Here is an 11,820-nt window from a genome sequence, read left to right on the forward strand (position 1 = left end):
CTCCTCACAGGCTGCCCTTGTCCTTGCAGCATGATGAGGACTTCTTCCAGTGACCCAGGAAGCGATGCAGAGGTCTTTCATGACCTGGCTTTGGAAGTCATGCCATCATTTCCACCGTATGCTATTGCTTACTAAAGTCAGCCCTGTTTTGTGTGGGAGGGTCACACCAGGGCACCAGTCCCAGGATACAAGAGTCCTTGAGGCCACCTGGAGGCTGGCTGCCCCCCTGCCAGCTCACCTCGGTCCCCCACCTCAGCTGGAACCTCTCCTTCTGTGGGCTGGTCAGCTGAACACAGTAGATCTTATCCCCGGATGCTAAGCGTGTCAGTCAAGGCCCCTCCTCTCATGTGCAGTACCCTCCCTGCTGCTGTACGTTTTCATCCTACCTGCTGCTTCTGCTGACATTACCTCTAGTCACCTTTGCTGTGCCCTAAGGAACTTTTATTTTATTCCATTGTAAAGGCACTTACCTTACTCCACAGCCTGGATTCCCATTAGGCGCTCTTTTCCTGCCTCCCGAGGAAGCACCCCTCCCCCCAAATAGAAGCAGCTCATTCTTCCACATTCCTGGTGCTTCCTCATCTTCGGCAGCTGCCCTTCATATGCCACTTGAGCTAACAGATGGCCACACCCTGCAGCTGGTCACCTCGAATGGCCTCGCCTCTGAGATCTTCCAACTTGCCAGACTCTGACCCCAGCCTCTTCAGCTGCCTGCTTTCCCTTGCCCTATCACCACCTTCCTTGTTCTTTGAATGTATGAAGCCCTCCAGGCTCTTCTCTGAGCAAGGCTCCCCTTCTTACCTTCTTTCCCAAAACAGCCTAAGCCTCATAATGCAGTGCTTCATCCAACAGCCTCCGTGCTCTTGACTCCTTACAGTAACATCATGTCTGTCCTACAAATGGTCAGCTTTAGAGAAATCTATCCAGGACTTCAGACAGGCTAGAGTAGCAAAGACCAGATTTACCCTCCTAATTGAAACCAGAAAAAGCGGTGGGGGATAGGGGAGGGGAGTGTGAAATATCTTTTAAGATGATTCTCAAGGGACTTTCCTGGTGGTCCAGTGGTTAAGACTTTGATTTCCAACACAGGGGGTGTGGGTTCAATCCCTCGTTGGGCAGCTAAGAACTCACATGCCTTGTGGTCAAAAAATTGAAGTGTAAAACAGAAGCAGTATTGCAACAATTCAATAAAGACTTTAAAAATGATGCACATCAAAAGAGAATCTTAAAGATTCAAGTGTTTGATGTCCAGTGTTTTGTCAAGACACTGGACATCAAATAATGCTAGGAACAGAAAACATGTTAGATGAACCCTAGGATTGCCCAGCGTACAGACTTGAAGGAATATCCAGATAATGGGTACACAGAGGGGAAGTCCAGATGGAGCTCAAAGGTCCCCCTTATTGTTTGAACTGAAAGTTCAAAAAAGCCAGAGTGCCTAGTTTGCAGAGCAGGGCAGCAGAGATGAAAATGCGGCATAGAGAAGGAATTCTGAACTTCTGCAAAGTCCCAATCAAGTCTTCAGCTAAGTACTGATTAGAACAAACATCAAGAAAGGACTTGAGGCTGAAGAAAGAACCACCCAAAAAGACAAGAGTGAAGAATACTCAGTTCACATGGGGCCATACATCTCCTGTTCCCATTGGACAGAGAACCCAAGAAACTTTGGCCTCAGTAGGTGGGGAAATTATCTCTAGACTAAACACAGCTGTAGTCCTGCCTAGCAAAGCAATAACCAAAAGGATCAAACTGTTTCTAAGTAACAACTCGCCACAGAAGAAAACTCAAGAATATTTATAGGGATACAAAAATATCCAGTACCCAAGAAAGCAGACATCCAATTCAAAATTACTAGGCACACGAAGCAAGGAATGTATGACATACACAAGAAGAGGAGAAAACCAATCAGTTGACACTAACTCAGAAATAATATGGATGATAGTAGGCAAATACATTAAAGCACTTATTTTATAACCTTATTCCAGGTGACGAAGAATCCGGAGAAAATATTTAGCATATTTAAGCAAAAACATGGAAGATATTTTTTAAAAGCTGAAGAGAACTTCGAGAGATGAAAACTACAAAGCCTGAGATTTTTAAAAATATTCCAAATGGGAATTACAACAGATTTAACTGCAGAAGAAAAATATAGTGAACGTAAGACATCAATAGAAGTCATTCAAAATAAAACACAGAAAAGACTGAACAAAAATGATCAAAGCACCAGAGAACTGCTGGTTCCCCCCCAAAGTGGGGGAAAGGAAAGAAATATTGGCAAAAATTTTCCAAACTTGATGGAAATTATAAGCCCATAGATGCAAACAATCAAATCAACCTCAATCACCAGATACATAAAGAGAGCTACACCAAGGTACATCATAATCAAATTGCTTAAAACCAGTGACAAAGAGAAAATCTGAAAAGAAGCCAGAGGGGGTAAAATGTTGTGTGCAGAGAAAGATAAGACTTACAGAAGATTTCTTTCTGGACACAATGCAAACCAGAAGATAGTGGAGCAATAATGTAAATACTGAATGAAATAAAAACTGTCAGCCTGGAATTCTATACCTTGCAAGAATATTTACAAAAAAAAAAAGTCTAAATAAAGATGGTTTTTGACATTACAAAAGTTGAAAAATTCATCACCGGAAGATCTATGAATATAAGAAAGGAAAGCTATATTGCAGGTGGAAATCTGCATCTATACAAAGAAATGAGTACTGAAAAGAGTACCTGGATAAATCTAAAAGCCTTTCCATATTGTTATTTAAATATCCTTAAAAGATAATTGACTTTAAATTTAAAACATGGTAACAGTGTATTATGTAGTTTATAACATAAGTAAAAGGAAAAAGTATCACAAAAATAGTAGAGTGAAGGTGGAGGGGATGAACAGCAGTTCTGCTGAAAGATTCCTCTGGTGCATAAATGGTAGGAAGTCACTTGGAGGTAAACAGTGAGAATTTAAAGATCAAACTCTAAACCTTATGTCAACCACCAACATGCCACAACAGAAAGTTATGACTACAACAAAGGAGATAAAAATGGAATCATTAAAAACAGGCTCAATTCATCCAGTAGAAGGCAGGAAAAGAGAAAAAAATGGAACAAAGAACAGACAGGACAAATAGAAAACAAAGAGCAAGATGGTAGATTTAAATTCCACTACATCAATAATCACATTAAAATGTAATTGGACTGAATGCCCCAATTAAAAGATTGTCAGATTGGATTAAACAAAGCAGACCCAATTACATACTGCCTACAAGAAACTCACTTTAAATATAAACAAAGAGAGAAATCGATCCATCTGTTTTCTTTAATATAACCAAGCTACTGAGAGCTGCTAGATAAAATGTATGCATATATTGAATAAATGCAAATAGGCATATTATTGCTGCAGTATATCCAAAGTATCCATCTCTCCTTTCCAATTCTCCATCAATAATCCAGGACTGTCTACACTCAACTGTATACACTCAAATTGTATACGCAACAATGGCTTTATTTCTTCCTTCATGGGAAAAATAAATGATCCACCCTCATATCTATAGCAGTGTGTATCTCTACACCCATCTTCACCTCCTTTTCACCAAATTCAGAGAAACAAGCCTTCAGGAGATAGATTCTTGCAGCAGGAACCATCTCTGAAGTCTCAGGCATAGGACTATATCAGGGATGAACCAGTGGGTTTGCTTTCTCCTCGGGAGATCCTTCTCACTGTTTTGGTATTTGACCCCCTGTTCCCCAAGTTGTTTAATCAGGAAATCTGAGCTTTTCAGAACTACTCCTCCCCACAAGCAGCTCCCAGGTTCCTGACCCTTGGAAAGTTTGTGAGATGATACATATTTGTCATTTTAAGCTACTGGGTTTCAAGGATAATTCCAGTACCTAATAGGAGCTTTCAGAAAGAGGTACTTGTAGCCAAGAAATTGAAGGTATAGATCAATCCTCTTTATTACCCCCTAGGTTCTAGAACCTTCTGCTCGGGGATTATTTCCCGAAGTATGGCACACAGGCCACAGATGGTTCACACGACAATTGTAACTGGTACAAAGATGAGCATTTATTCTGATCACAGTTCTGAGTATTTCCGTATGTATCAGAAGAGTACTGGCTTTCCATTCTCAGTGCTGATGGAATTCTTAGTAGTGAAGGGGCATTTGTGCATGGAGAGGAATAGTCACTGCTACTTGTAATTTAGGCTACACCCCAGTTATTAATCTTAGGAATTTATTAGACAATTAGCATTTTTTAGATATTAAACAATCAGCTTTGCCCTAAATATTTATAATTACTTACAACTAATAAATAAAATATTATAGATTCAATGAAATAAATGTTCCCAATCAATAAAAACCCTAGATTACAAACTTACCCTAGCACTTTTAGGCACTTAATTAAAATCTCAAGTCCAACATATTAATTCCGTTTAATATGCTAAGACTCTTTCAATGCAAAATGGTCACACAAAAAGTATAAAAGCTACAGAATCTATTAATGTCCTTACACTAAGAGAAGTTAGAAAAATATTAGTGCTATGGCTTTCATTGATTTTCTTTTTTGATCCTCACTCTTTTTCTTGTATATTCCCAATGTCACATGCTTTAATTTCAATAGTTCTATCAGTTCAATAACCAATATTTTGCACCTTTCTAGAATTTTGGAAATTTTACCAGACCCCAAAGTAAAGGACTATTGCCTTGATTGCCCTGGGGGATTCAGACTTTGGGCTGGTGACCTACTGATTCTTGGTGGGGACTCAGTTGAACAGACCAAGTTGATTCAAACCAAAGCCAGTGGTCTTTGGGGTGAGTCTCCTTTTCCTGCAAGGAAGCTTCACTTGTTCTATCAGGGAACATTTAGGTTCCTTTCTTCCTTAACGATGCTGATTTTGAGACTTGGAGTCTTTCGAGGAATAAAGTGGCCTCTAAGATTCGTGTGCACTCACTGTGCAATCATTGAGATGTACCAGTCTGGTCTGTTACCATAATTGGACATATGTCTTATCTGCTGTTGTTCAGTCGCTCAGTTGTGTCCGATTCTTTGCAAACCTATGGACTGCAGCACACCAGGCTTCCCTGTCCTTCACTGTCTCCTGGAGTGTGCTCACTAGTATCTCCCTGTAACTAGTGGTGTTGCCAAGGGTTTCCTTCCTTGAGAAAAGAGAGAGTAAGTCTGGAGTGGGCTTTCTTCTGTTAAGGACATTTGGCTATTCTGTTATCTAGGAACATGTGTTTGGATATTTGTTAACTGGCGAGATCGGTGAAGCTCACTGATGGCTACTTCACTGCCCACATGCCATCTACTCTCGGCACCGTTCCTTTATTCACAGGGGTTACTGTAGCTGACTCACCAGTTTTAGTCACTCCTTCTGCTTCTGCTGGTCATATCTAACATCTGATAAACAGATAGGAACTTTCCAAAGGAACATGAGATCCATAGATAGCATAGATAACACTTTTACATTATGAAAAATAACAAGGGTGAGACATGTTCTATCAAATTCACTTTCTTTGAATAACTTCATTCTTTTATATTACCTGTCTGGGTATTTTTTATATGTGTGCTCCAAAACTTTCATTTAATCCCCAATTTAGTTTTTTTTCTTTCCATTCAAAAAGAGTGTTATAGAGACAAAAATCTGGGCCCCACAAATGTACATGAGCTTCAAATATTCAAAGAAATGCTGTTTCTGTTGTTGTTGTTGTTGGGACGTTTTTTCCAACAGAACTGTCAATGGTATTTAAGTCCATATATATATACAATGACTTCCCAAAATTAGTATATCATCAAATTACCCCGCTGTCTCTAATAATAATAATGGACCTAATTGATTCCATCAGTCACCAAGACTGGGACTTCCCCGGCAGTTCAGTGGTTATGACTGTGCTTCATCTGCAGGGGACAAGCGTTTGAACCCAGTTGGGGAACTAAGATCCTATATGCTGCAAGGCACAACCAAAAAATTAAAAATCACCAAGACTCTCTCTCCAGGACTGATGTACAGTGGGGAGATACTGCTTCCTTTTATATTATATTTAACATTAAAAAGGAAAGCAATTAAAAAAGACACTGCAAATAATATTACTGGGGTAAGGCAAACACCCTGAATGTGGATTGTGACTAAGTGGGGCTCTCTACTTGCCCACCAGTCTGTCTACCTATGAGGTCCTCCCCCCAAGCCCAGGTGGGTGAGGTTCCTGGACCCGCTGTAACAAACACCACAGACTGGGGAGCATCCTGGCCTCCCGGGGAGAGCAGATGACAGCGCTCCAGAATGGCGTTGGCCCCCATATGCGACTTCCAGGGGCTGAGAGCCAGCAACATGAGGAATCAGCCTCGAGCTCCCCAGAGAGGTGACTCCCGCAAGAGGCCAGGACTGTGGGACAAGCAAGCAGGTGAGGCCACCCCCTACTCCACCCCCCAGAACCCCCATGCTGGATCCCGGCCAGCACCCAGTCCAGGCCAGCCTGGACAGCTGTGCTCCCTGGAGGTCTGCTTCCAGCTGGCAAGAAAATCTGCAGTTGAGGAGCCATTCGTGAGTGTTCTGCATCCCTTCAGTGCCATCAGGTCCCAGATCATCTGACCTAAGGGCTCCTGGCCATTTAGCAAAGCCCAGAAACTGGTGGCAGTCTTCACTGGGCTGAAGAGAGGTTGTCCCAGTGCTGGAAACTGACTGGGTTTGGGGTGTGCATGACCCAAGAGCTGGCTCCCCGGCCCAGCCTGGGGCAGGGCTCTGGGTTTCCCATCACCTGCTGATTTAACAAGGAATCTGTGTCCATCTGAGGCTTCCCAGGTGGCTCAGTAGTAAAGAATCCCCCTGCCAGTGCAGGAGCTGCAGGAGATGTGGGTTGGGAAGATCCCCTGGAGAAGGGCATGGCAACCCACTCCAGTCTGCTTGCCTGGAGAATCTCATGGACAGAGGAGCCTGGAAGGCTACAGTCCACAGAGTCATGGAGAGTCAGAGGCCATGAGTGAGCACATAGGCACGCCGTGTCCATCTGCCCAAGTCCCCTCCCTTCTTCATGCTATCTCAGCGTCTCCATCTATTTTGTAAAACACTAATTTATCAGATATTACCCTCATTTTCAATTACATACTTTGGTTTAAACATAATTCACCTTCTCTTTCAGATCCCATTAGCTTATAAAAGCATTAGCAAATTGTCACATGTTTAAATGACCGTGTAATGGGTATTGGTTTTAATTGTCAGTACTTAAGTAGCCATTATAACTAAGTGTTGTGCTTTACAAGTCAGGTAAGCCCCTCACTCTCCAAGGAAAAGTGCCTGAGACTTGGCGGCTGCAAAGCTCAGAGCTAAGTTTGTTGTCCACACACAGAATAGGACATTTTTTACTTCAGCTTAAAAAAAAGTCAAAAACGTAAGAGTTTTTTGTTGTGGCTATTGTGAGAAAATTTATATAGCATCAAAACAGAAATAGATTCATAGATACAGAGAACAAGCTGGTGGTTGCTAGAGAGGGCGGGGTGGAGGGTTGGGCAAAATAGGTGAAGGGGATTCACAGACACAAACTTCCAGTTATAAAATAAGTAAGTCACGGGAATGTCATATACAGAATAGGAAATAAAGTCCATAATATTGTAATAGTGTTAAATGGTGATAGATGATAACTGGACTCATTGTGGTGATCAGCTCATGATGTATATAAATGTTGAATCACTAGGTGGTACACCTGAAACTACTATAATATTTTATGCCAGTTATACTTCAATAAAAATGTTGGGAGCATATTGACCTCAGTTTTAACTTCCCATGGAGCCTAGTAGGATACTTGGCACATAACAGGCACCCAGTGTCTTTTTATCATTGATTGTGAGTCTCATTAAGTTACAATCTGTCTCTTTGTATTAAAAAAAAAAATAGTTGATCAGTCATGTCCAACTCTTTGTGACCCCATGGACTGCAGCATGCCAAGCTTCCCTGTTCACTGTCTCCCGGAGTTTGCTCAAACTCATGTCCATTGAGTCAGTGATGCCATCCAACCATCTCATCCTCTGTGGCCTATATTAAAAGTACAGCTATAAAGACAGAGATAGTAGATATATCTAATATAGATAGAATTATAAAGAATTGACTCAAACTCGTCTCTCCCCCAGATTAAGTGTAGAAATAGGAAGTTTGCTGCCTCTCCTGCTGGACCGGCCAGACTCCTCTGTCCCTGGAATTATCCAGGCCAGAATACTGGAGTGGGTAGCCATTCCCTTCTCCAGGGGATCTTCCCTACCCAAGGATCAAACCCAGGTCTCCAACACTGCAGGCAGATTCTTTACCGTCTGAGCCACCAGGGAAGCCCAGTAGAGATAGAAATATAGAGCATTGACTCAAACTCATCTCTTCCCCCAGACTAAGTGTAGAAATAGGAAGTTTGCTGCGTCTCCTGCTGGATGTAGCCCTTTGCAGTCTGGACTGGACATTCCATGTCCTTGCTGTGGGAACAGATGCCTGGGCCTGCCTGTTCCAGAGAGGAAGGTATCAAGTCCATCTTCTTGGGGAAGTGTGGTCTCCACAGTGAAAGAGGTTCAAGACCTACTTCCCTGCTTCTCTGTGCTCGGGTCTCCTTCTCAGAAAAGAGAGAACAGCCCCCAGCTTCCTCTTGCACACTCTAGGGCTGGTGCTCCCTGGAGGAGGGTGAGCCCTGCCGCAGAAGTGGGGGGCTCCGTGGCCCCCTCTGTTGTAATATCCCCTGCTTTGCTGGAGTCATAACAGTTGCACACGCCGTGTCACCCAGAGGTCACAGCATCACTGATGTGGTTGAGAGTCCCGTTCCCCGGTGGTGGGGGCGGGGGAGGTTAAAGGCAGTGGAGGGTGGGGTGGTTAGCGGGTGAGAGCGGGGCTTCCACTGGCCAGAGTAGGAGGCACCTCACCGTGGTAACCGGGAAGGATGGCTACCATATAAATTCTCCCATCAGCAAGCACAGAACTTACCCATATCTTGATCGCTGTACCCGGGGCCCTGCTCCAACTCCTTTCTTCTTTTTGGTTAATAGCATTTTAGCCACCAGACGCCACATGATGCACTCCTCCATAAAGGGAAGTCTGCTGCCCAGAACTGAAAAGCAGAGTGATATAAATACAGAGTGAGGGGTTTTGTCAGTCAGTTTGTGCCAGAACGAGGTGATAATGTTCCCACCCAAAGTAATGTATCTGAGCAGATGTTTAATTTTTGAATATCCTGTTTTGAATATATATTACCTGATAACGGATAGATACTGAAACTACTTTTTATGTCCACTCATTAAATCTCAGTCACATCAGTAAATACCCCAACTACAGAGGCACAGTGACCCTGTTTCGCTTTTCATCACGTGGCGGCAGTGTGTTGTGGTGTAAGATGAATGAACTGCTGGTACGGTTTTAACATAACGGCAGTGACACAGCCAAATGTGTAGCAGCCCTAAGCGTGGGTTGCTCCAAGACTAGGAGATGGTTGTGGGGGAGGGAGGGAAGCGCCGGGTTGAACTCTGGTTGAGCCACTCATTGGGTGACCTTCAGTGGCTACTTGGTCTCCCCAGGCCTCTGTCCCCCTCTGCAGACAGCAACAGTTATTGTGCTGTTTTGGGGGATCCACTTGAAGAAAAAGAATGCAACCTAGGGATACAGAAAGGGCTTTGGAAGGGGCCCATGCAAGCAAGGGACCACCACCACCGCCCGCCCCCCAGCCTTTTATTTCATGAGTTTCATAGTAAATCTGCTCCGGAGTCAATAAATAAACCTATAGGGGAATGAATAAAGGAAGCTTGGTATCAGGTTGTCTGAGTTTTAAAAATTGGTGGGTATTTTTATTGGGATTGTGTTCAGTGTATGAATTAAAGTAGAACTGGCATATCTATGCTTCCTGGTGGTTCAGACAGTAAATAATCTGCCTGTAACACGGGGGACACAGGTTCAGTCCTTGGGTTGGGCAGATCCCCTGGAGAAGGGAATGGCTACCCACTCCAGTATTCTTGCTATATTGCTGAGTTGTACTATTCAAGAGCAAGGGGTGTCTTAGTATTTGTTCCAAAGGTGAGAAGTCTGTGTTTAGAAGTCTGAAATTTAATAATTTCAAATTATTTTATGTTAAAATGACCACATTATGTGGAAGGTGCGATGTTGCTTTTTCTGTGATGTGTTTTCTTTGTTCCTTTAGTTTTTCATCTTCCTTTGCTATTTAGGAAGGTTTATAGTCTATTCTAGTGCTTACCTTTGTAACTCACACCTTTTTAATTGTCCCCAGTCTCCAGTTATTTTATTTATCGTTCACTTTTTCTCCCACTAATTGCCTAGACAGCAATCAGTGAGGTTATTTTGCTTTCTTCTTTTCTGCTCCTTTCTCTTTCCACTTTGGATTGAATTGTGTCTCCTTCGTGATTATATATAACAATGTACATGCGTGCTTCAGTTGCTTTGACTCTTTGCAAACCCTATGGACTGCAGCCCACCAGGCTCCTCTGTCCCTGGGATTTCCCAGGCAAGAAAACTGGAGCAGGTAGCCATTCTTCTCAACCCAGGGATCAAACCACATCTCTTATATTCCAGGCAGAGCCATTGGGGAAGTCCATATTTATATAAGTAACATGGAGCACATAAAATATTATTCTTCCTCCCTTGTTTTGACTTTTCTGTATTCATGAATCTACATTTATATATATTAAGTTGCTTACTCATTGAAATTTTTCCCTTCAGTTCTTTCTTTCTTTTTTTTTTTTGAAGGCCATAACTGGGGTTTTTTGTTTGGGGGTGTGTTTTTTTTCCCTTTAATTTGCTTTAATTCATTGAAAATCAGTATCTTTAAAGCATCTTGTAGTCGCTCAGTCATGTCTGGCTCTTTGCGACCCCGTGGACTGCAGCCCACCAGCCTCCTCTGTCCATGGGATTTCCCAGGCAAGAATGTTGAAGAGGGTAGCCATTCCCTTCTCCAGGGGATCTTCCCAACCCAGGGATTGAACCGAGGTTTTCCACATTGCAGGCAGATTCTTTACCATCTGAACCACCAGGGAAGCCCTGGGGGGAGATGGGCTAGGGAGAGACAAATTCTCGGAGGATGCTATGGCTCACTTTGACATTATACAAGGTTGCCTCTGAGGCCCCCTTCACCTCCTCAAAGGGGTAAGCCTCTCCTGTGAGTTCTGCAGTTTTTTCACCATCATTTTCCAGCACTGCCTCAGGTTGAATGTAGGGTTTTCCAGGCTGGATTTTGGATGCAGGCCTGTAGGTTGTGGGTCAGGAGGTGTGACTGGCACTCCTGAACCATCTGGAGATGAAGGACCTGACCCCAGCACTGTGATGTTCTGTGGGATTTGATGCATTCACCTGGTAATCTCCTGGCAGGAGGCCAAGAAAGTTGGCCACTTGCTGGATCACAGAAGTGATTAGATTTGGGGTTTGTTGTGAGAGGATTAACTCAGGAGCAGTGAGATGAAGAGAGGCACAGGGCAAGGTCTGGGGGAAAGACATGGAGCTGCTGTGCCCCTGAGAGCAATAGAACATCTCCCTAAATCTCCACCTGTTTACCAATCCTGACGCTCTCCCCTTAGTTCTTTCTCTTTTACAATATTTGGGTAAACTTTATTTTTATGTGGGTTAACATTCTGCTATATTTCATTTCATTCATTCTTTCTGAGAAACTGAAACTTGAAGATCATTTCCAAACAGTATCTGAATCTTGCAGTATCTCATTATGCAGCCATTTCTTCCTGTTATTTATATATATATATATATATTTGCCAATAAGTCATTTTGACCCATATCCAGCATAAATAGCTTTTCACCAATCCCTAACTTAAGACAACTAAAATTTACAATCATGTGGCAGT

This window comes from Cervus elaphus, chromosome 27 (genome assembly GCF_910594005.1).
Source record: "Cervus elaphus chromosome 27, mCerEla1.1, whole genome shotgun sequence".
Lineage (NCBI taxonomy): Eukaryota > Metazoa > Chordata > Mammalia > Artiodactyla > Cervidae > Cervus > Cervus elaphus.